This window comes from Balaenoptera borealis (genome assembly GCF_965194805.1).
Source record: "Balaenoptera borealis genome assembly, chromosome: X".
Lineage (NCBI taxonomy): Eukaryota > Metazoa > Chordata > Mammalia > Artiodactyla > Balaenopteridae > Balaenoptera > Balaenoptera borealis.
The window spans coordinates 23,813,029-23,837,595 of record NC_138881.1 but is presented as its reverse complement, the minus strand read 5'-3'; the positions used below and the strand labels follow the sequence as shown (position 1 = coordinate 23,837,595).

At 36.4% G+C, this 24,567-nt stretch overlaps 1 long non-coding RNA gene across 1 annotated transcript in view; it reads left to right on the top strand.

Moving 5' to 3' along the window:
- The window catches only part of LOC309621184, a 216,201-nt gene that overhangs the window by 20,303 nt on the left and 171,331 nt on the right, over positions 1 to 24,567 (top strand). Inside the window, exon 2 of the long non-coding RNA XR_014239797.1 lies at positions 7,255 to 7,368. This is a non-coding gene — a long non-coding RNA (uncharacterized lncRNA). The remainder of the gene's footprint in view (positions 1 to 7,254; positions 7,369 to 24,567) is intronic.

The following is a 24,567-nucleotide window of genomic DNA, read 5'->3' as shown; positions in this document are numbered from 1 at the left end:
ATAAAACAGATCATAGGGTATTTGTCTTTCTCTAACTTATTTCACTTAGCGTAATGCCCTCGAGGCATATACATGTTGTTGCAAATGGCAAGATTTCATTCTTTTTTTATGGCTGGGTAATATTCCATTGTGTATATACACCACAGTTTCTTTATTCATTCATTCATTGATGGAGACTTAGGTTGTTTCCATATCTTGGCTGTTATAAATAATACTGCAGTGAACATGGGTGGAGTGCATATCTTTTCGAGTTAGTGTTTTCATTTTCTTCAGATAAAGACCCAAAAGTGGAATTGCTGGATGGTATTGTAGTACTATTTTTAATTTTTTGAGGAACCTTCATACTATTTCCCATAGTGTTGTACCAATTTACATTCTCACTGACAGTGTACAAGGGTACCCTTTTGTCCACATCCTCACCAACACTTGTTATTTCTTGTTTTTTTTAATTTAAAAAAATTTTTTTAATTAAAAAAATTTTATTTTTGAAAATTTTTTAAATTTTTTAAATTTTGTTTAATTTTTTAAATGTTTTTTAATTTTTAAAAATTTTTAATTTTTTTTTTGGATTTTTTTTTAAATTCAAACAGAAAGTCACAAAAATTATACTCATCCTTATCAGTTCACTCAGTGCCATGTAATTAATTTTTTTTTCATCTTGATCTTTTGTTAGCACTTTTATGAGTTCATCAGTTTTTCATTAGAGTTCTGAAAATGCTTATTCATTCAGTTCAGCAGTACAGTCAGTTACCAGAAACCTGTACTTGTCAGAGTCTTTTCCATGAATTTCTTGAAGATGAAACCCTTTTATAGGAACATATTTGCAAAAGCATCAGAGTACACCCAGAACTGTCTGTAAATGACAAAAGACTTAAAAACGTCCATGGTTAAAGATTTGATGAAAGTTCATAATAATGCAGTTGACAAGAAAATTAGTTATTTCTGAGATATACATTTTAAAGTAATAACTAGGATTATGACTTATAACATTATACCAGAACATATAAGATTTTTAGAAATTTCATGTAATGTCTGAAACATTTATATTAACATATTTCCATACAAATAACCCAATGAAAGTTTAGTATTAGTTGTTTTGTTTGTTTGTTTTTTTATACTGCAGGTTCTTATTAGTCATCAATTTCATACACATCAGTGTATACATGTCAGAACATTTTCTAATAACATATGCCAAAAAAAAACCTCAAAATGGATTAAACATCCAAATGTAAGATCTGAAACCATAAAACTCTGAGAAGAAAACACAGGCAGAACACTCCCCGACATAAATAGTAATTTTTTTTGGATTTCTCTCCTAAAGCAAAGGAAACAAAAGCAAAAATAAACAAATGGGACCCAATTAAACTCAAAAGCCTTTGCACAGCAAAGGAAACCACCGACAAAACAAAAAGACAACGTACTGGATGGGAGAAAATACTTACAAATGATATGATTGACAAGGGGTTAATATCCAAAATATATAAACAGATCATTCAATTCAACATAAAAAAAGAACCCAATTTTAAAATGGGCAGAAGACCCGAATAGACACCCCTCCAAAGAAGGCACACAGACGGCCCTCAGGCACACGAAAAGATGCTCAACATCACTACTCATCAGAGAAATGCAAATCAAAACCACAATGAAACCATGCTCTACATAGACATTTCAGACTGGCTTCTTTCAGTAAGCAATAGCATTTATGTTCCTCCATGTCTTTTTATTGTTTGATTGCTCATTTCTTTCTCTTGTAGAATAATATTCCACAGTTTGTTTGTACTTTCATCTTTTGATGGACATTTGGGTTGTTTCCAGTTTGGGCAATTGTTAATGAATTTGTTCATAAACATTCATGCATAGGTTTTCATGTGGACATAGTTGAAAACTCATTTGGATGATTAGTAAGAATCACAACCATTGGCTCATATGGTGCAACTATGTTTAGCTTTGTATGAAACTGCCAAACTGTATTCCAAAATGTCTTCATCCTTTTGCATTCCCACCAGCAATGAGTGAGTTCTTGATGCTCCACATCCTCACCAGCGTTTTTGTACTGTCACATGATAAATTTTACCCATTTTGATACATGTATAGTGATATCTCATTATTTTAACATTGTCATTAAGCAGTCCTCTAGAGACTTGATGTTAAGCATTTTTTTCACATGCTATTGCCATCTGTTTATCTTCTTTGTGGAGGCGTCTCTCCAGATATTCTGCCCACCTTAAAACTGAATTGTTTGTTTTCTTATGGTTGAATTTTAAGAGTTCTTCATATATTCTGGATATGAGTCTTTTATCATATATATGTCTTGCAGATATTTTCTTCCAGTGTATACCTTGTCTTTCATTCTCTTATTAGTATTGTCACAAATCAGAAGTTTTAAATTTTAATGAAGTCTAACTTATCAATGTTTTTCCCCAAGGATTGTGCCTTTGTTTTAACTAAAAACTTCTCGCCAAACCAAAGGCTGTTAGATTTTCTTATGTTATCTTCCAGAAGTTTAATAGTTTATAGCATCTAATATTTATATCTGTGATCTATTTTGAGTTAATTCTTGTGGAATGTATAAGAACAGTTTCTAGATTCATTATTTGGCATGTAGATGTCCAGTTGTACCAACACCATTTGTTTAAAAGTCTATGCTTTCTCCATTGAATTGCCTATCCTTTGTCAAAGATCAGTTGATTATATCCCTGTGGGCCTATTTCTGGGCTCTGCATCCTGTTTCATTAATCTATTTATCCTTTCAACGATATCACGTCCTTTTAAAAAATTTTATTGAAGTATAGTAGATTTACAATGTTGTGTTAATACAATGTCTTTTTTAAAAATTGTAGTTAATTTACAATGTTGTGTTAGTTTCAAGTGTACAGCAAAGTGATTCAGTTATGCATATATTTTTTAAATTAAAATTTTTTTTAATTTTTAAAAATTTTTAAATTTAAAAATTTTTTTAAGTTTTTTAAAAATTTTCTTAAATTAAAAATTTTTTTTTTAATTTTTAAAAATAAAAAAAAAATTTTTGTCTGCGTTTTGTCTTCGTTGCTGCACGCGGGCTTTCTCTAGTTGCAGCGAGCAGGGGCTACTCTTCATTGCAGTGCATGGGCTTCTCCTTGTGGTGGCTTCTCGTGTTGCAGAGCATGGGCTCTAGGCGTGTGGGCTTCAGTAGTTGCAGCATGCGGTCTCAGTAGTTGTGGCTCACGGGCTTAGTTGCTCCACGGCATGTGGGATCTTCCTGGACCAGGGATCAAACCTGTGTCCCCTGCGTTAGCAGGCAGGTTCTTAACCACTGCACCACCAGGGAAGTCCCTCTTGTTTTTTTTTTTAATAACAGCCATTCTGACGTGTGTGAGGTGGTATCTCATTGTGGTTTTGATTTGCATTTCTCTGATGATTAATGATGTTGAGCATCTTTTCATGTACCTGTTGGCCGTTTGTATGTCTTCTTTGGAAAAATGTTTATTCAGGTCTTCTCATTTTTTTTTTTTATAAACTTATTTATTTTATTTATTTATTTTTGGCTGTGTTGGGTCTTGGTTGCTGGGCGTGGGCTTTCTCTAGTTGCGGCGAGCAGGGGCTACTCTCCATTGCAGTGTGCAGGCTTCTCATTGTGGTGGCTTCTCTTGTTGCGGAGCATGGGCTCTAGGCACGCAGGCTTCAGTAGTTGTGGCACGTGGGCTCAGTAGTTGTGGCTTGCGGGCTCTAGAGCACAGGCTCAGTAGTTGTGGCACACGGGCTTAGTTGCTCCGCGACATGTGAGATCTTCCCGGACCAGGGCTCAAACCCGTGTCCCCTGCATTGGCAGGCGGATTCTTAACCACTGCACCACCAAGGAAGCCCTCATTTTTATTTAATATTTATTTATTTTATTTACTTTTTTGGCTGCATTGGGTCTTCGTTGCGACGCACAGGCTTCTCTCTAGTTGTGGCATGCGGGTTTTCTCTCTCTAGTTGTTGCGCATAGGCTCCAGGGTGCGTGGGGTCTCTTGTTGAGGCACGAGAGCTTAGTAGTTGTGACCAGTGGGCTTAGTTGCCCCCCGTCATGTGGGATCTTAGTTCCCCGACCAGAGATCGAACCCATATCCCCTGCACTGGAAGGCGGATTCTTTACCACTGGACCACCAGGGAAGTCCCTCCTCGTGTTTTAATAGGATTAATTGTTCAGTTTCACCTGAAGTTGCCACTTATTTTGTGAAACTTTTCCCAATTTCCCATGGTGTAAGCAAGCTCTCCCTCCACTGAATCAGTCTAGTTATCTGTCTTTATTTCCTCCTGACATATATCTATTTTATCCTTATAAGGTTTTAAGCTCTTTCAGGTTATGTTCTATATCTGATTTACTCTGTAATCTTCAGTCTCTGGTCTACTGTCCAGTATATAGAACACACAAAATAACTTGTTATCAAATGAGTGAGTTAAATAATAACTGAATTAATGTGGACATTTGAATTTGAGACTCTTGTTATCATCATCAGAACATTTCAAATGAAAGTAATTAAATCATTAGGTATATATGAATTTATAAATGTATACATTGCATATATGGAGATGTTTTATTTTTATTTACATATATTGTCTCAAATATGCAAATAGTCTCCACTTATAGCTGAATGGTTTGCATATTTTATGCAAATTGTTTTATCTTTTTATGTGTTTATGTAACATTTTTGTCTGGTATGTACTGAAAAAAGTGATTTTAATTTTTTATTTTTCTGGATAATTGGCTCTGTTCTCCATTTTATTTCCCACATGTAGAGCAGTCTGAAGCATTATAATTATATGCTACAAAACAAAACATTGTGTGAAAATATTTATTTTAAACCAGAATATTATATTGAGAAGATTTTCCCACCATGAACATTTGTTTGCCATCTGTATTCAGTCCAAGCAAACTGCTCAGTACTATTAAGGGAACTTGGATAGTGGACACTCTAACTCCTTGAAAGTATTAAATTATGGCAGTTACTGATATATTGAAAATCTGATGCACTGTTTAATGTTTTATGAACTTTCTCTGGAATATCCTGAGAAGTTCACTTATTCTCTATGAAACATTCATCCCAAATAATAAATAGGTATATTCATATTGTAAACATAATCCAAGCAGTCTATAGTACAGTTATTTCAGTAGTAAAGTTTATATTTTTCTGACTCCAGAAATGAATGATTCTGTTGTAAACAGTATTAAATGACGAACTATACTAAGGATTAGACATTAGGCATTAGACAGGGTTCAATTGCTAAAGAAGACTCACAGGACCAAAAATGGCAGGGTTTAAAAATGTACAGTTCATTGCATGGAAAGGCTACATTAAGGCACCAGCATTAAAGTCCGGATATGGATCACAGCCAAAGGCTCGCTCAGAGTAAGGGTGTGGAGAAACCAAGCTATTGTCCTCCGTTTGCAAAGGCCATACCAGTATACACCTTTTCTTTCAGACCAAGAACACAATTTTCTCTTAAATCAAAAACCACCTATGTGTGCACATAAAATCACAGAATTAGGGAACCCAAAATGGCATCTCAGCCAGGATTTCTTATGTCCCGATGGGTCATGTAGGCATCTTCCCGCTAACCTGCCTCAATGGCAGAGCGTTCCAGGTCTGTCACCAAGACCAGATGCAAATCATCAATCTTGCTTATCAGTAAATAATGCTGACATGCTGGTGTATCACCCCAGATCTCCTCAGACGTATAGTTACAAAGCAACACTAGTAGGCAGTGCAGTTCTTGCCCTGGCCAGGATCAGGGCTGTGCAGGTTATTTTTCTTATTTCAGACCAATTTCAGACCTGGGGGAGTTGACTCTCACAGCTCAGACACCAAATAACAGGAGCTATTTCTTGCAACATGTAAAAGTGACAAAGGATTAGTATTCAGAATATATGAGACACTTGTAAAATACAAAGAGAGAGACAAATAACCTAATAAAAAGGAAGAGAAACCCCAAACATATTTTTAAAACACACACATAAAAACTCACTAATGATTTAGGAATGGCAAAAAACAGCAACAACAACAACAAAAACTCATCAGGTTGCAATTTTTTCAGAAGTCTGCTAGATAAATTTCAATAAGAATCTGGGAAAACAAAAGCCCTCATATGCTTCCAATAGTAGTGTAAAATGGTACATCACTTAAAAGAGCAATTTGACAAGCTTTACAATGGTTAAGGATGTTCGTACCTTAAGATTAACTATTCATCTCCTAGGAATATACCTTAGAAAAACTAGGAAACAGAACATGGGAAAATTTTGCATGATTATTTGTTACAGCATTGCTTGTAATCATGAAAAATTAGAGACAATATATGACCTATACATAGAAAAAATAGATCAGTAAATTATATGTTTTTCAATGGAGTACTCAGTAGAGGTTAAAATGAATGAATAAACATTCATGTATCATGAGTCAGGGGTGCAATGATATAGAAATCCTGAATCATGAATGTGCTATTAACACTAAAATTTTAAAACATAAAGTTGAGGGGAAATCAAGTTACAGAAAGACACAAATTATATTGTGTCACTTATATGAAGCTTAAAAACACACAAAAAATTTCATAATATGTTATTTATGGGACCATTCAGATGTAATGAAATATAAAATTTAGAAGAGATAAATGCCACCTTTTGGATAGTGGGTACTTATGGGAAGGAACTTAAATGTTCTTAGTGAGGGGTCCAAAATGATTTATTTCTTTGAAAACAGAAACTTGTGGTAAATATGACAGAATGTTAGCTACAGCATTCGAAAAATTAAAACTGTGCCTCCTAGAATTTGGGCAGTAGAGGGACACGTGACAGACTTGCATCTGAAAAAAAAATCTACCAAATAGATGGAGAGGCCACAGAGGTCAAACTGCCTCCCCATCAAAAGTAAAAATAAATAATAAATTTAAAAGCACTTATTACCTAAAGTGTAATAAGTGTGGACTTTATGTGAAGAAATCTACCTGGGTTTATCTTGAATCTCTCCTAAAATTAATGCCTGATTGGTTGTAGAATATGGCCCCAGCTTATGAATAGAAACTAAGTGAAGTGTCCTCAACTCCCAGCAATAGTAGAGACATTTTCAAAGTCAAGAGTGATGAACTTGGATGGCTCCATTTGGAGTACTTCTCAATACTTCTCACAAACACAAAAGAAACACTCCATGAAATAATAACTGGCATGAGGAATCTGCCGTACTCAGAGGGAATCATCAAGGAAATACGTCTGTCATTCAAGTCCATCTTTTCTTGATCCTATAGGCTGCCCGTTTGGCGTAAGAGAATGAGACAAAGGAGGAGAAATATGAGATGGGGTGGAGTTGACAAAGATGAAGAACCGGATAGTACCTTAGGAGTGATGCAGGACCGGACTAGGTAAGAGACCCAGCTCCGAATTGAAGGCTATGAAATTCTGATCATTACAATACAGTGGACATTTTAATTGCAAACTTGAGACTGTCCTTATGACTAAAGGTGACCAAATACCTTTTCATTACTTAACAGTGATCGTAAAGGTTATGGGATCTGCTTGAAATTTCATCCTAGACAGGGGAAGAATTGGTCCTACAGAGTTGGTCTAAAGGGTCAGTAAGAGGAGCAAATGTTTTATATTTGTGCCTTAAGAGACACTACTTGTACAATAAACAGATTATATGGTTATTTTATGAAAGACAAATACAGGGCCCACAAGAACGTGTATCTTCCATAGAGCAGTTGTAATGTAGACCTTGATCTGCTCCTCGATGACTTGCGAGCATCATTGTAATAACCTAGAAGAGGGAGGTAGAATTTGGTGAATATATATACTATGAACTACTTAACAGTTCTGATATAACTAGAACTTGTAAAGCTTTTCAGTTTTCTGTGCTAATTACTAATGTTACACATTCCAATCCTATATATTTGTTCTGAGATAAACAGACAGAAAATGCCACATTGGAAACATGAGAGAATTGGGGGATCATTCATTTAACACAGGGGCGAAGAATGTGTTGGCTGAGTTTAATTTTTGCCTGAATCATTTAGATAAACTCCTCTATCACCTGTGTTTGAGGCTTCTTAAGGAAGAAGTTATAATACTTTTGCAGGGGTGGGGGGAATTGTTTCAAAGTTTTTGATTTTTCTTATTTTCGCTTGTCACAAGTGTTGTTGTTGTTTTCTAACGTGCAAATACTCTAAAAGCCTACAATTTCCTCTACAAAATTACAGTGAAGTATGACTGAGCAATTCAAGTGATCATTTTAGGTCCTGAATTTGAGTTGCTGCAAAGTAGTTGAAGAGTAAGAAGCTATAATATTCAATACTTAATGCAGCAATCCTCAGGATGAACTTCCATATCACACACCTTTGAAGCCAAGATGATGCTTATCTGAATTATTTGGTTGAAGTGCTCTTTACTGCAAAGGGCCTGTTATCAATATATACAGCATAACCTTGTGTGGTGTCTAACGGATCTCAACAAAGTTTGGAAATGAAGTCTGTAAGGTCATAGTCTTGATAACTATTAACATGATATGATGTATCAACTGCTTGGTAAAGCCAGAACGTATGTTCTATCTATAGGATTGGATGATTAGCAGTAGAGTGATTTATATCAAAATATCAACATGGGTTCGCAAACTAGGATCCACTAAGCACTATCTGTCCCATATTGCTGCGTAAACTATCCTGTTTCTCTCCTTCTGGAGACACGACCAGTGCCCCAGGAGACATTTGATGGTTTATCTAGAACGTTAAGTGACTTTTGAATTCCTTAGAATTGACTGATCATGTACTCTTATCAGTAACACTTTTCTGAGTGTGCACCACACATACACACACATATTTTTATTAATTTTTAAATTTATACTTTATACTTGTACTAATGTTCCAGTACATTATGTTTATTACTCAACATATGCAAATATTAGAAATGTAAGATTTTTGAGGTAAAGATTAAATAACAATTATTTTCACAAAGATATTTTACAAGAGTCTTCAGCCCTAGATTCTGGTTTTGAAATTCTTAACTTCTGTTTGAAGGGGAAAAAATTAATAAGATGCCATAAGTGCTTCAGTGTCTGTTGCCTCAATGAGATCTCATTTTGGAAGTCTGCTGATTGTGGAATTTGGTAACCAGGGGAGTGTTATGTGACAGAAATTAGCCAGCCTTCAAAAATAATCCACGTAGTTGATGTAAATGCATGCATAGATCAAGCAAATTTTGAGTACAAATATATGGAGTGATAGGGTTGTGTTCATGATATGTATTGGAAAATAAAATATTAAAACACTTCCCTGCCTCAGAAACTTAGAAGTGAACGCTGTTATCATGCATTGTGGGACAGACACAGAAGAGGATATTCCATTACACCAGGATTATTCTAATAAATTAATTTGCAAGAGGCAAGAAAGGTAGAGCCAATGATTTCAACATAAAGAGAGCTTTCCTATCCTCTAAAGGTAGGATGGAACTACACTTTAATGACACCTTGCTCAGACGAACACTCGCAGCAAACTGGAGCATCTGTAATACAGAGGCAGGAGACAGAAAGAAACTTGTCCCAGGTAACCAGACACATATACTCACATAACCGTGTTGGATCATTCAAGCGTGGTTTTTAAGGACCACCATAGCTGTTCACGTTTTTATTAAGTCTAGAGACTGAAAATTCCCTTAATTTACTAGAAAGATCATGATTAAAGATAGTCTTTTCTATGCAAAGTTGCAAGGATGGGGGGAAAAGGGAAAATAATAAAAGGAGCCATTTCTCTTCATTTTTCCTAGCGGAAGTTCTTGACTCTTTATTGAAGAGGGTTTGGAAATTAAAATAGGAGTCCTGCTGCAGCATTCCACAGTACTACTGGAACCAGTGTTCCAAAAGAAAGAAATCTGTACTCAAGGACAAAGAATTTTGTCTGAAAACATAATATAGGGCAGATGTCAGCAAACTATGGCCAGTGGGTCAAATCTGACCCTTGCACCAGTTTGTGTTAATAAAATTTTAGTGGAACACAGACACACCCACTTATCTGTGTGTTGTCTGTGACAGATTTCATGACATAATGGCAGAGTTGACAAGTTACAGCAGAAACAATATTTCTTATAGAGCCTAAAATATTTATTCTCTGACCCTTTACAGAAAAAGTTTTCTGATATATAGTCACCCAGGGTTGATACATACCTTTAAAATTTCTAAAGACTTCTACTTAATGTAAACATTTAATGAGTAAATATTCATATTTATTTTTATAGGAAAAATAATTATATATATATGTAAGTATTTCTCTGGATATTTTATCCTCAGTGTCTGTGTTATATGCGTGTGTATAAAACCATTTGATAGACAACACATAGTTCATTCTAGAATGTAGATTCAGCCATTCTTCATCAGTCATTTGGGGCTGTATTCTCAGTTTTTTAATGTTGGTAGTATTTTAATTTTTATTTCTCTAATAAATCACAATGTTGATACTTTTTCACATGCTTATTTGATACATATATATCTTCATTGATTTTGTCTGTTAAATGTTTAGCTCATTTTTAATTGGATTGTTTTTTGTTTTTTAATTTTTTTTGGAATATAGTTGATTTACAATGCGTTAGTTTCTGCTGTACTTCAAAGTGAGTCAGTTATGCATACACTTATATCCACTCTTTTAGATTCTATTCCCATATAGGTCATTAAAGAGTATTGAATAGAGTTCCCCGTGCTATTCAGTAGGTTCTTATTAGTTATCTATTCTATATATAGTAGTGGGTGTATGTCAATCCCAATCTCCCAATTTATCCCTCTGCCCCCCCTTTCCCCCGGTAACCACAAGTTTGTTTTGTACATCCGTGACTCAACTTTTGTTTTGTGAATAGGTTCATTTGTACCATTTCCTTAGATTCCACATATGAGCAATATCACATGATATTTGTCTTTCTCTTTCTGATTTACTTGATTCAGTACGAAAATCTCTAGGTATTCTCAGTTTTAAAATGGAATTCTTTTCCAGTGGTATACCATTTGGGTATTTCTTCAGACACCAGGATCTAGAATATCATCCAACTGAAAAGGTCTGTTAAGATTCCTGCAGACCAAGAAGCAAACTAAGAAACCAGTTTTACAAAAGGTTGTATTCGCTGTTTTTTGTCCTGAGCTTTTGTGCTGCCTTTCACATGTATATCACCTGTGAAGGGCACAGAAGACCATAAATCATTCAGTTCAGCTTTTGTTTTATTTTATTTTTATTTTTTTAACATCTTTATTGCAGTATAATTGCTTTACAGTGGTGTGTTAGTTTCTGCTTTATAGCAAAGTGAATCAGCTATACATATACATATATCCCCATATCTCCTGCCTTTCGGCCTCCCTCCCACCCTCCTTATCCCACCCGTCTAGGTGGTCACAAAGCACCGAGCTGATCTCCCTGTGCTATGCAGCTGCTTCCCACTAGCTATCTGTTTTACATTTGGTAGTATATATAAGTCCATGCCACTCTCTCACTTTGTCCCAGCTTCCCATTCCCCCTCCCCATATCCTCAAGTCCATTCTGGAGGTCTGCATCTTTATTCCTGTCCTGCCCCTAGGTTCTTCAGAACCATCCTTTTTTTTTTTTTTTTTTAGATTCCATATGTATGTGTTAGCATACGGTATTTGTTTTTCTCTTTCTGACTTACTTCACTCTGTATGACAGACTCTAGGTCCATCCACCTCACTACAAATAACTCAATTTCGTTTCTTTTTATGGCTGAGTAATATTCCATTGTATGTATGTGCCACATCTTCTTTATCCATTCATCTGTCGATGGACACTTAGGTTGCTTCCATGTCCTGGCTATTGTAAATAGAGCTGCCATGAATATTGTGGTACATGACTCTTTTTGAATTATGGTTTTCTCAGGGTATATACCCAGTAGTGGGATTGCTGGGTCTTATAGTAGTTCTATTTTTAGTTTTTTAATGAACCTCTATACTGTTCTCCATAGTGGCTGTATCAATTTACATTCCCACCAACAGTGCAAGAGGGTTCCCTTTTCTCCACACCCTCTCCAGCATTTATTGTCTGTAGACTTTTTGATCATGGTCATTCTGACTGGTGTGAGGTGATACCTCATTGTAGTTTTGATTTGCATTTCTCTAATGATTAATGATGTTGAGCATTCTTTCATGTGTTTGTTGGCAATCTGTATATCTTCTTTGGAGGAATGTCTGTTTAGGTCTTCTGCCCATTTTTGGATTGGGTTGTTTGTTTTTTTGATATTGACCTGCATGACCTGCTTGTATATTTGGAAATTAACCCTTTGTCAGTTGCTTCATTTGCAAATATTTTTTCCCATTCTGAGGGTTGTCTTTTCATCTTGTTTATAGTTTCCTTTGCTGTGCAAAAGCTTTTAAGTTTCATCAGGTCCCATTTTTTAATTTTTGTTTTTATTTCCATTTCTCTAGGAGGTGGGTCAAAAAGGATCTTGTTGTGATTTATGTCATAGAGTGTTCTGCCTATGTTTTCCTCTAAGAGTTTTATCGTGTCTGGCCTTACATTTAGTTCTTTAATCCATTTTGAGTTTATTTTTGTGTATGATGTTAGGGAGTATTCTAATTTCATTCTTTTAGATATAGGTGTCCAGTTTTCCCAGCATCACTTATTGAAGAGGCTGTCTTTTCTCCATTGTATATTCTTGCCCCCTATATCAAAATTAAGGTGACCATGTGTGCCTGGGTTTATCTCTGGGCTTTCTATCCTGTTCCATTTTTCTATATTTCTGTTTTTGTGCCAGTACCATATTGTCTTGATTACTGTAGCTTTGTAGTGTAGTCTGAAGCCAGGGAGCCTGATTCCTCCTGCTCTGTTTTTCTTTCTAAAGATTGCTTTGCCTATTCGGGGTCTTTTGTATTTCCATTCAAATTGGGAAATTTTTTGTCCTAGTTCTGTGAAAAATGCCAGTGGTAGTTTGATAGGGATTGCACTGAATCTGTAGATTGCTTTGGGTAGTATAGTCATTTTCACAATGTTGATTCTTCCAATCCAAGAACACGGTATATCTCTCCATCTGTTTGTATCACCTTTAATTTCTTTCATCAGTGTCTTATAATTTTCTGCATAGAGGTCTTTTATCTCCTTAGGTAGGTTTATTCCTAGGTATTTTATTCTTTTTGTTGCAGTAGTAAATGGGAGTGTTTCCTTAATTTCTCTTTCAGATTTTTCATCATTAGTGTATAGGAAGGCAAGAGATTTCTGTGCATTAATTTTGTATCCTGCTACTTTACCACGTTCATTGATTATCTCTAGTAGTTTTCTGGTGGCATCTTTAGGTTTCTCTATGTATACTATCATGTCATCTGCAAACAGTGACAGCTTTACTTCTTTTCCAATTTAGATTCCTTTTATTTCTTTTTCTTCTCTGATTGCTGTGGCTAAAACTTCCAAAACTATGTTGAATAATAGTGATGAGAGTGGGCAGCCTTGTCTTATTCCTGATCTTAGTGGAAATGGTTTTAGTTTTTCACCATTGAGAACGATGTTGGCTGTGGGTTTGTCATATATGGCCTTTATTATGTTGAGGTAGGTTCCCTCTATGCCTACTTTCTGGAGAGTTTTTATCATAAATGCATGTTGAATTTTGTAGGAAGCTTTTTCTGCATCTATTGAGATCATCATATGGTTTTTATCCTTCAGTTTGTTAATATGATGTATCACATTGATTGATTTGCATATATTGAAGAATCCTTGCATCCCTGGGATAAACCCGCCTTGATCAGGGTGTATGATCCTTTTAATGTGCTGTTGGATTTTGTTTCCCTGTATTTTGTTGAGGATTTTTGCATCTATGTTCATCAGTGATATTGGCCTGTACTGTTCTTTCTTTGTGACATCTTTGTCTGGTTTTGGTATCAGGGTGATGGTGGCCTCATAGAATGAGTTTGGGAGTGTTCCTCCCTCTGCTATATTTTGGAAGAGTTTGAGAAGAATAGGTGTTAGCTCTTCTCTAAATGTTTGATAGAATTTGCCTGTGAAGCCATCTGGACCTGGACTTCTGTTTGTTGAAAGATTTTAAATCACAGTTTCAATTTCATTACTTGTGATTGGTCTGTTCATATTTTCTATTTCTTCCTGGTTCAGTCTCAGAAGGTTGTGCTTTTCTAAGAATTTGTCCGTTTCTTCCAGGTTGTCAATTTTTTTGGCATATAGTTCCTTGTAGTAATCTCTTATGATCCTTTGTATTTCTCCAGTATCAGTTGTTACTTCTCCTTTTTCATTTCTAACTCTATAGATTTGAGTCTTCTCCCTTTTTTTCTTGATGAGTCTGGCTAATGGTTTATCAATTTGGTTTATCTTCTCAAAAAAACAGCTTTTAGTTTTTTTGATCTTTGCTATTGTTTCCTTCATTTCTTTTTCATTTATTTCTGATCTGATCTTTATGATTTCTTTCCTTTTGGTAACTTTGGGGTTTTTTTGTTCTTCTTTCTCTAATTGCTTTAGGTATGAGGTTAGGTGGTTTATTTGAGATGTTTCTTGTTTCTTGAGGTAGGATTGTATTGCTATAAACTTCCCTCTTAGAGCTGCTTTTGCTGCATCCCGTAGGTTTTGGGTCTTCGTGTTTTCATTGTCATTTGTTTCTAGGTATTTTTTGATTTCCTCTTTGATTTCTTCAGTGATCTCTTGGTTGTTTAGTAACGTGTTGTTTAGCCTCCATGTGTTTGTGTTTCTTCTGGTTTTTTTCCTGTAATTGATATCTAGTGTCATAGTGTTGTGGTCAGATAGGATACTTGATTGGATTTCAATTTTCTTAAATTTACCAAGTCTTGATTTGTGACCCAGGATATGATCTATCCTGGAGAACGTTCCATGAGCACTTGAGAAGAAAGTGTATTCTCTTGGTTTTGCATGGAATGTCCTATAAATATCAATTAAAATTGATATGTTTAATGTATCATTTAAAGCTTGTGTTTCCTTATTTATTTTCATATTAGATGATCTGTCCATGGGTGAAAGTGGGGTGTTAAAGTCCGCTGCTCTGATTGTGTTACTGTCGATTTTCCCTTTCATGGCTGTTAGCATTTACCTTCTGTATTGAGGTGCTCCTATGTTGGGTGCATAAATATTTACAATTGTTATATCTTCTTGTTGGATTGATCCTGTGATCATTATGTAGTGTCCTTCTTTGTCTCTTGTAATAGTCTTTATTTTAAAGTCTATTTTGTCTGATATGAGAATTGCTATTCCAGCTTTCTTTTGATTTCCATTTGCATGGAATATCTTTTTCCATCCCCTCACTTTCAGTTTTTATGTGTCCCTAGGTCTGAAGTGTGTCTCTTGTAGATAGCATATATACAGGTCTTGTTTTTGTATCTGTTCAGCCAGTCTATGTCTTTTGGTTGGAACATTTAATCCATTTACATTTAAGGTAATTATCGATGTGTATGTTCCTATTACCATTTTCTTAATTGTTTTGGGTTTGTTATTGTAGGTCTTTTCCTTCTCTTGTGTTTCCTGCCTAGAGAAGTTCCTTTAGCATTTGTTGTAAAGCTGGTTTGGTGGTGCTGAATTCTCTTAGCTTTTGCTTGTCTGTAAAGGTTTTAATTTCTCCATCAAATCTGAATGAGATCCTTGCTGGGTAGAGTAATCTTGGTTGTAGCTTTTTCCCTTTCATCACTTTAAATATGTCCTGCCACTCCCTTCTGGCTTGCAGAGTTTCTGCTGAAAGATCAGCTGTTAACGTTATGGGGATTCCCTTGTATATTATTTGTTGTTTTTCCCTTGCGGCTTTTAATATTTTTTCTTTGTATTTAATTTTTGATAGTTTGATTAATATGTGTCTTGCTGTGCTTCTCCTTCGATTTATCCTGTATGGGACTCTCTGTGCTTCCTGGACTTGATTAATTATTTCCTTTCCCATATTAGGGAAGTTTTCATGTATAATCTCTTCAAATATTTCCTCTGTCCCTTTCTTTTTCTCTTCTTCTTCTGGGACACCTATAATTCGAATATTGGTTGGTTTAATGTTGTCCCAGAGGCCTCTAAGACTGTCCTCAATTCTTTTCATTCTTTATTCTGCTCTGCAGTAGTTATTTCCACTATTTTATCTTCCAGGTCACTTATCCATTCTTCTGCCTTAGTTATTCTGCTATTGATTCCTTCTAGAGAATTTTTAATTTCATTTATTGTGTTGTTCATTATTTTTGTTTGCTCTTTAGTTCTTCTAGGTCCTTGTTAAAAAATTTCTTGTATTTTCTCCATTCTGTTTCCAAGATTTTGGATATCTTTACTATCATTACTCTAAATTCTTTTTCAGGTAGACTGCCTATTTCCTCCTTATTTGTTTGGTCTGGTGGGTTTTTACCTTGTTCCTTCATCTGCTGTGTGTTTCTCTCTTCTCATTTTGCTTAACTTACTGTGTTTGGGGTCTCCTTTTCACAGGCTGCAGGTTCATAGTTCCCGTTGTTTTTGGTGTCTGCCCCCAGTGGTTAAGGTTGGTTCAGTGGGTTGTGTGGGCTTTCTTGTGGAGGGGACTAGTGCCTGTGTTCTGGTGGATGAGGCTGGATCTTGTCTTTCTGGTGGGCAGGACTGCCCCCACTGGTGTGTTGTGGTGTGTCTGTGACCTTATTATGATTTTAGGCAGCCTCTCTGCTAATGGGTGGGGTTGTGTTCCTCTCTTGCTAGTTGTTTGGCATAGGGTGTCCAGCACTGTAGCTTGCTGGTCATTGAGTGAACCTGGGTGTTAGCATTGAGATTGAGATCTCTGGGAGAGCTTTCGCTGTTTGATATTACATGAGGCCAGGAGGTCTGTGGTGGACCAGTGTCCTGAACTTGACTCTCCCAACTCAGAGGCTCAGGCCTGACACCCAGCCAGAGCACCAAGACCCTGTCAGTCACACGGCTGAGAAGAAAAAGGAGGAGAAAAAGAAAGAAAGAAAGAAAGAAAAAAATAAAATAAAATAAAGTTATTAAAATAAAAATAGAAAATAATTATTAAAAATTTAAAAAGTAATTTAAAAAAAGAAAGAAATAAAAAGAAGAGAGTAAACCAAAAAACAAATCCACCAATGATAACAAGTGCTAAAAATCATACTAAAAAAAAAAAAACCAAATAACCCCCCCCCCCAAAACGGTCAGACTGAACCCTAGGACAAATGGTAAAAGCAAAGCTATACAGACAAGAAGATCACACAAAGAAGCATACACATACACACTCACAAAAAGAGAATAAGGAAAAAAAAATATATCTCTTGCTCCCAAATCCCACCTCCTCAAGTTTAGGCTGATCTGTTGTCTATTCAGGTATTCCACAGATGCAGGGTACATCAAGTTGATCGTGGAGATTTAATCCACTGCTCCTGAGGCTGCTGGGAGAGATTTCCCTTTCTCTATTTTGTTCCCACAGCTCCTGGGGTTCAGCTTTGGATTTGGCCACACCTCTGCGTGTAGGTCGCCTGAGGGCGTCTCTTCTTCTCTCAGACAGGATGGGGTTAAAGGAGCAACTGATTAGGGGGCTCTGGCTCACTCAGGCGGGGGGGAGGGAGGGGTACGGAATGGGGGGCGAACCTGTGCCGGCAGAGGCTGGCATGACATTGCAACAGTGTGAGGCGTGCCTTGTGTCCTCCTGGGGATGTTGTCCCTGGATCACGGGACCCTGGCAGTGGTGGGCTGCACAGGCTACCGGGAGGGTAGGTGTGGATAGTGACTTGTGCTTGCACACAGGATTCTTGGTGGCTGCAGCAGCAGCGTTAGCATTTCATGCCCATCTCTGGGGTCGGAGCTGATAGCTGCAGCTTGCGCCCGTCTCTGAAGCTCGTTTAGGTGGTGCTCTGAATCCCCTCTCCTTGTGCACCCCGAAACAATGGTCTCTTGCCTCTTAGGCAGGTCCAGACTTTTTCCTGGATTCCCTCCCGGCCAGCTGTGGCACACTAGCCCCCTTCAGGCTGTGTTCACGCCGCCAACCCCAGTCCTCTCCCTGGGATCTGACCTCCGAAGTCGGAGCCTCAGCTCCCAGCTGCCATCCGCCCCAGCAAGTGAGCAGACAGTCCTCTCGGGCTGGTGAGTGCTGGTCAGCACCGATCCTCTGTGCAGGAATCTCTCCGCTTGGCCCTCTGCACCCCTGTGGCTGCGCTCTCCTCCGTGGCTCCAAAGCTTCCCCTCTGCCGCCCGCCGTATCCGCCAGTGAAGGGGCTTCCTAGTGTGTGGAAACTTTTCCTCCTTCACAGCTCCCTCCCACTGGTGCAGGTCCCGTCCCTATTCTTTTGTCTCTGTTATTTCTTTTTTCTTCTGCCCTACCCAGGTAGGTGGGGAGTTGCTTGCCTTTTGGGAAGTCTGAGGTCTTCTGCCAGCGTTCAGTAGGTGTTCTGTAGGAGTTGTTCCACACGTAGATGTATTTCTGATGTATTTGTGGGGAGGAAGGTGATCTCCACGTCTTACTTTTCCGCCATCTTGAAGGTCTCTTGTTTTATTTTAAAAGTAGAGTTTATCTCTCACAGGAGTACCCCCAAATAATTTACCTGGACATTTATTTGTGCAGTTGGAACATACCACTTCTTTGCATCTCTCTCCAGGGAAAAATATCTTTGCATGAATATCCTGCCCTTTTTTATGATATTTTATGTTAGTAAACAAGAATGATCTTTTTCACATCCATTTTCTCTCCACTAGCTACTTTTACTTTCAGAGATAAAATTTTGAGTAGATAACTTTCCTGCATCATGTGATTAGGAAATGTATATACAGTGTTCACAGTAAACAACTGGATTAGAAATTTGATCCAACCTTTCTGTCCCCAGTCTGCATCATTTCTTGTTTCAGTTCAGCTTTAGAAATTTATTCATTTGAATCATTGTCTTTAATAGATCATCTAAAAATTAATGTGCCACTAGTGGGGATGACTCCATAATATCTTCCTATGAGTTAATATAAATGAGAGAGATCCTGAGGAACTGGTGGGTGCTGTAGCAGTAGTTTCAACAACAGTGAGTAAGATGGCAGGATTAAGCCCAGGGTACGGTGGGTAGCAGGGGGATGCTGGGTACTAGGATGGATGGATAGCACAGAAAAACTGAAGATGTCAGTAGAAATGACACATAATCTTCTCCTGCTTTACAGTTCTGCCTAGGGCCAGATCTGCTCAGGAGTTCGGTATGCTGACTATTATTTTCCTTCAGAGAGAGAGTATGGGGGAGAAACAGAGAGGAGGAGGTGGAGGAAGAGGAGGAGGAGGAGTAATGGAGGGGAGGAGGATGAGAGAAGAGAAGAGAAAGAAACTCTGCCTATCTGTAGTTGCTTGCTGCTTTAGGAATTTCTAACGAGAGGGTCTAAATGACTCTTTCCTATCCTGGGACTTTGTGTTTTTGCCTTTCTGGATCCCATATTACTTTGTGTCTATTATTTAAGTAGTTTCTTCAGAAGGGTATTCTCCTAAATGAGATTACTTTGGCAGAGTGGCAGAATTATTACAATTCTCATCATTATTGGGTTATGGCTGCAAAATTTCCCATTAACGTATATAAAATATGTTCACCAAGATGTAATAAAATGCTCTGGGCCCTTGAAGTGTCTCATTGCACAATGAATATGCAAAAGGAAATGTTATCTGGCATGGTAACAAAAAGCATAGAATCAGGGAGACAGTGAACAGTTAGCTACACCTTTCTTTGTTCTTTATTTTTAGTCTAAAAACTGATTTGACAGTCTATACCAAGGAAATAATCTCACCCTTCAAATAACCGTTAAATATTTGTATTGAGTTAGATTACATTTGTAGGAAATGGATAAGTCTTATGAAATGGGAGGTAGTAGTTTTAACCAGAGGAATATTTTATTGATTTATTTGTACATATCTGTCACAGCCTTGGGTCACAGAGGTTCAGTGCTACCTTGTGGCTATTCATTGACCCAAAGTAACAGACTTGTCCCTCAATGGATCACAAGCTAGTAATGGTTCTTAAGGTATAAAATGACTATAGTGGTAGAAAAGAGATAGAGTAGGTGTTGTAAAATCCTCAGAGAGGATGTACTTGACAATAAGCATGTTAATGTAAATTATCCTATTATATTCTATTCTCTGTTGTCCCAATGAAAATTGTGCTATTTAAGCCCACTGAACACAATGCTTAGCTGTGCTTTTAGCTATTCCACTTTATCTGAACATCCCTTTTCTTCTCTTCCCCTATTTTTTTAATGAAGCCTTAGCAAAAAAACCCCCAAAACTTTGACATTATTAATTTACTGTGCCTTGGGAGCAGTTACTGTTAATTCAAATGCACATTTCTTTAATTTAAAATAAAAATGAGGGGCTTCCCTGGTGGCGCAGTGGTTAAGAATCCACCTGCCAATGCAGGGGACACAGGTTCGAGCCCTGGCCTGGGAAGATCCCACATGCCACGGAGCAACTAAACCCATGCGCCACAACTACTGAAGCCTGCGTGCCTAGAGCCAGTGCTCTGCAACAAGAGAGGCCACCACAATGAGAAGCCTGCGCACCACAAGGAAGAGTAGTTCCCACTCACCGCAACTAGAGAAAGCCCGCACGCAGCAACGAAAACCCAATGCAGCCAAAGAACAAATAAAACAAAATAAATAAATAAAAATAAAACAAAAAAATAAAAACGAGAAATATACAAAATGATTATATTTCATTATGCAAATTTATTTTCTTTCTTGCTAAAAAGATTTGGTTATTGCCTTTGCTTCAAATGGAACACAAATGAGGCATGAGAACTCCCATTGCTTTTTCACAGTTGAAAACAACATTTGAGTATTAACACAGTCATTAATATTATATAAAAGCTCTAATTCAGTTGGTAATTGATTTGTGTGGTACCACACAATAAAGAAATAGTAACTATTTGAAAGAGCTTACAGCTGAACTGTGATAAAAATCACTATGGACTATTGACTTGAGCTAAATATACTAGAGATTTCTTTGCCTAACAATATAATCAACATATATTAGTTATGTTTTTAGGATTTTGAGCTGCGTTTTACATTGCTACGTGGATGATTAGTAAACAAGGAGTTTGAGCTTTATTGAACATGTACAGTTTCATTATTCTCCTTTTCTGGTAAAACACTGATTATGAAGTCAAATATAAACTTTAATTTTATATTAGAAAAATTTTAAAGCCATCATTCTTCAGATGTGATTCAAAGTTGTAACCAGGGAATTCACAGAAAGAAGGTATTCACATTAATCTATTGTTTATGTAAAGTTGAGCTGGCATTGGTATTGTCATTTAGAGCATGTATTTGTCATTATGAAAAATAACACGATGTCTTGAAAAGATGATCTTTTTTAAAACAAATATTACATATTGAAATTTTAATTTCATTTTTTGTGAACCGTCTTTATTTTATATCTAAATTAAGGAAATACATGTTTGAATTCGGTTTTATGAACACATTCTCAGTCATAATGACATTGTGTTTCCAAAAGAAAATAATATTTTGAAAAATAATTCTCATGCTAATCATATCAAATCAGCAAATGCAGTGCATTTGAATTTCTGATATCTGTGTTTTTCCTTTTGCAAATTTGGTATTGCCAACTTGTCTTGGTATAGTAATATGAGACTAGTTCGGATACTGCAGACCAGTGGTTCTCAAGTGGAAGGAATTTTGCCCTCAGAGGATATTTGACAATGTCTGGAGACTTTTGGGTAGTTACAACTTGGAGGGAAGTGCTCTTGCATCTAGCAGGTAGAGGCCAGGGATGCTTTCAAACATTCTACAAGGCACAGGAAAGCCTCCCACATCAAAGAATTGCCAGATCCTAATGTCAGCGGTGTTGCTTTACTTTGGGTTAAGAAATCCTGCTGTAGGGCAGTGCTGCCCAAGAGAAATACAGTGAGAGTCACAAATGAGAGCCGTATATACAATTTACAATTTTCTAGTAGTCTCATTCAAGAACAAAAGAGAAACAGATGAAGTTATTTTTTTATTGAAGTGTAGTTGATTTACAACATTGTGTTAGTTTCTGGTATACAGCAAAGTGATTCAGGTATAGATAGATAGATAGATACAGAGATAGATATAGAGATAGTTTCTTTTTCAGATTCTTTTCCATTATAGTTTATTACAAGATATTGAATGTAGTTCCCTGGGCTATACTGTAGGACCTTGTTGTTTATTTTATATAAAGTAGTTTGTATCTGCTAATCCCAAACTCCTGATTTAGCCCTCCCTGCCCTTTCCCCTTTGGTAACCATAAGTTTGTTTTCTATGTCTGTGAGTCTGTTTCTCTTTTGTAAATAAGTTCATTTGTATCATTTTTTAAGATTCCACATATAAGTGATATCAAATATTTGTCCTTCTCTGTCTGACTTCACTTTTATGATAATCTCTAGGTCCATCCATGTTGCTGCAAATGGCATTATTTCATTCTTTTTTATGGCTGAGTAATATTCCACTGTGTGTGTGTGTGTGTGTGTGTGTGTGTGTGTGTGTGTGTACCACACAGATGATGTGATTTTTAATAATGTATTTTTAACCTAATATATCTAAAATATTATCATTTTACCATACATGTAATATATGAAAGGTATTGTACATTATTAAATACTTTGAGAAATCCAGTGTGTATTATACACTCAGTAACTCTGAATTCAGACTATCCACATTTCAAGTGTTGGATAGCTGCTTATAATTGGTGGCTATTTGTACTAAGGGTAGCTTGCCTATATTCCCACCTTTACCACTGTTCACCCATATCTTACATACAGAAAAAAATAATGTCTATACTGAGTTGCGCCACCAAGTGTGACCAGTGTGTTCTTCTATTTATCAAAGGACTTTATCCAAGGATTTTATTAAGATTAACACTTTCATATTAATATTATATCTCATCTTGAAAATTACCACTTTTTATGATCTTTAGTCACAGAGTCAGAAGGAATATCAGGGGAATGTATGGGTTGGCCAAAAAGTCATTCGAGTTTTTCCATACCATCTTACGGAAAAACCCGAACGAACTTTTTGGCCACCCCCATAGTACAACCTCCATTTGAGTCCATCAATTCTGTCACTTACAGTGTCAAGTCTATTGAGCTATATCACCTATATCTCTATCACAGCCTAAAGTCAGTTTAATAATATTAAAAGAGGGAGTAATTTTCTAAGAGGAATCTTAAATACTGTTTTTTATTTACTCGAAGAAATTCTAGTATACTAAGACAGACAAAATATTGAGGTAGACTTCTCTCGTTTAAAATTAAATATACTATTCCTGTGATTTGCTCCCATTTAATGTGACACTCGAGTGCTCATTTGTATTTTCATGAGGACAATGAATCTGTGGTTAATGGCTTAGAAATGATGATGTTAGGTCAAAAATACCCCCCCTTTTTAAGTACAGTTATTATGGAATTAACTTTACTCTGGGCAAATAAGCAATAAATTAGGGTTATCATATGAGTAGCCAGTGCTAACCAGAATCCTGACGATTCTTAGAGGAAGTTGGAAACCCATCTTTCCTTAGTTTTTATTCTCCTGCAAAATATAGGGCTGTCATAAATATAAACATAACAAGTATCACTTTAATTGTTCCTTTAAAGGAATAAAACAACCTTGAAATACTAATAAAATATTATATTTTTCCCACAGAAAACATAAACAAATTGTTTAGATGATTTAATCTATTGTTGAAAACTCCTGTACTACTATATATGGTGTCTGCGATGAATTTGAACACATATTTTGGTCCATCAAGTAACTTATCTTAATTTTGGTGCCTTTCCTCCTGTGGAATCTCCCTCAAATGGCCAGGAATTATGGGGGATTTCTGTTTCTGGTTTGAAGAAGTAGCTTCACACTTGCAAATTTTAGATGGAGTTGGTATAATAACAAAGTCTTTGAATTTCTCTAAAACACATTAAGAAAGTTCTCCACTCACAAAAGATGGGAATCTTAGAATTGAAGAGAACAGATTGTCAAATGAAGCATGATGGTAGGTGGTAGAAATTAGTTTAAAATAGTTATCTACTCTTCAATAATTGTTGCTGAAAATGTACCATCTGCTTTAAAAGAATAATCACTTGTGGCATATCATGTTAATACATTCATGAGAAGGAAGGAGTTTATTTTTGAACGTCCATTTACTAGAGTCATTAAGTATATTTGGCCAATGTGCTAGGGCAATATTAGAAAACTTTCAGTGAGCTATGTGATATATCTTTCAGCCAGGTAATCTGTATGATCTGGTTTGGAATCACTACCTCAGTTCTTTCAGAATTCTTTGGTGAAGAGAATTAAAGAGATGTCTTACAAATGAATACATTAGAGGTGAAGTATTGGTCAAATTGATATCTAAATGCTTGAAATATTAGGGGGGAAGTTAAGTTTCATAAATATTCATTGTCAGGGTTTGACAAATATCTTGCAAGTAGGCTGCTATGTGTATCAATAGTATTCTTTACCAGAAAATATAAAATGGTTTCTGTTTTATAAGCATGTAATCAACAACAGTGGAATAGGTAATATTAAGTACTCAGTATTTTATGTTAGATATGATACATTCATTTTTTCACAACGTGCAAAACAAAATATGTTCTAGGCAGATGATAATAGTAGATAATATGCTAAATATTTTGGTCTGTTCCTTTAAGGGTCACCTAAAGCATCTTTGCG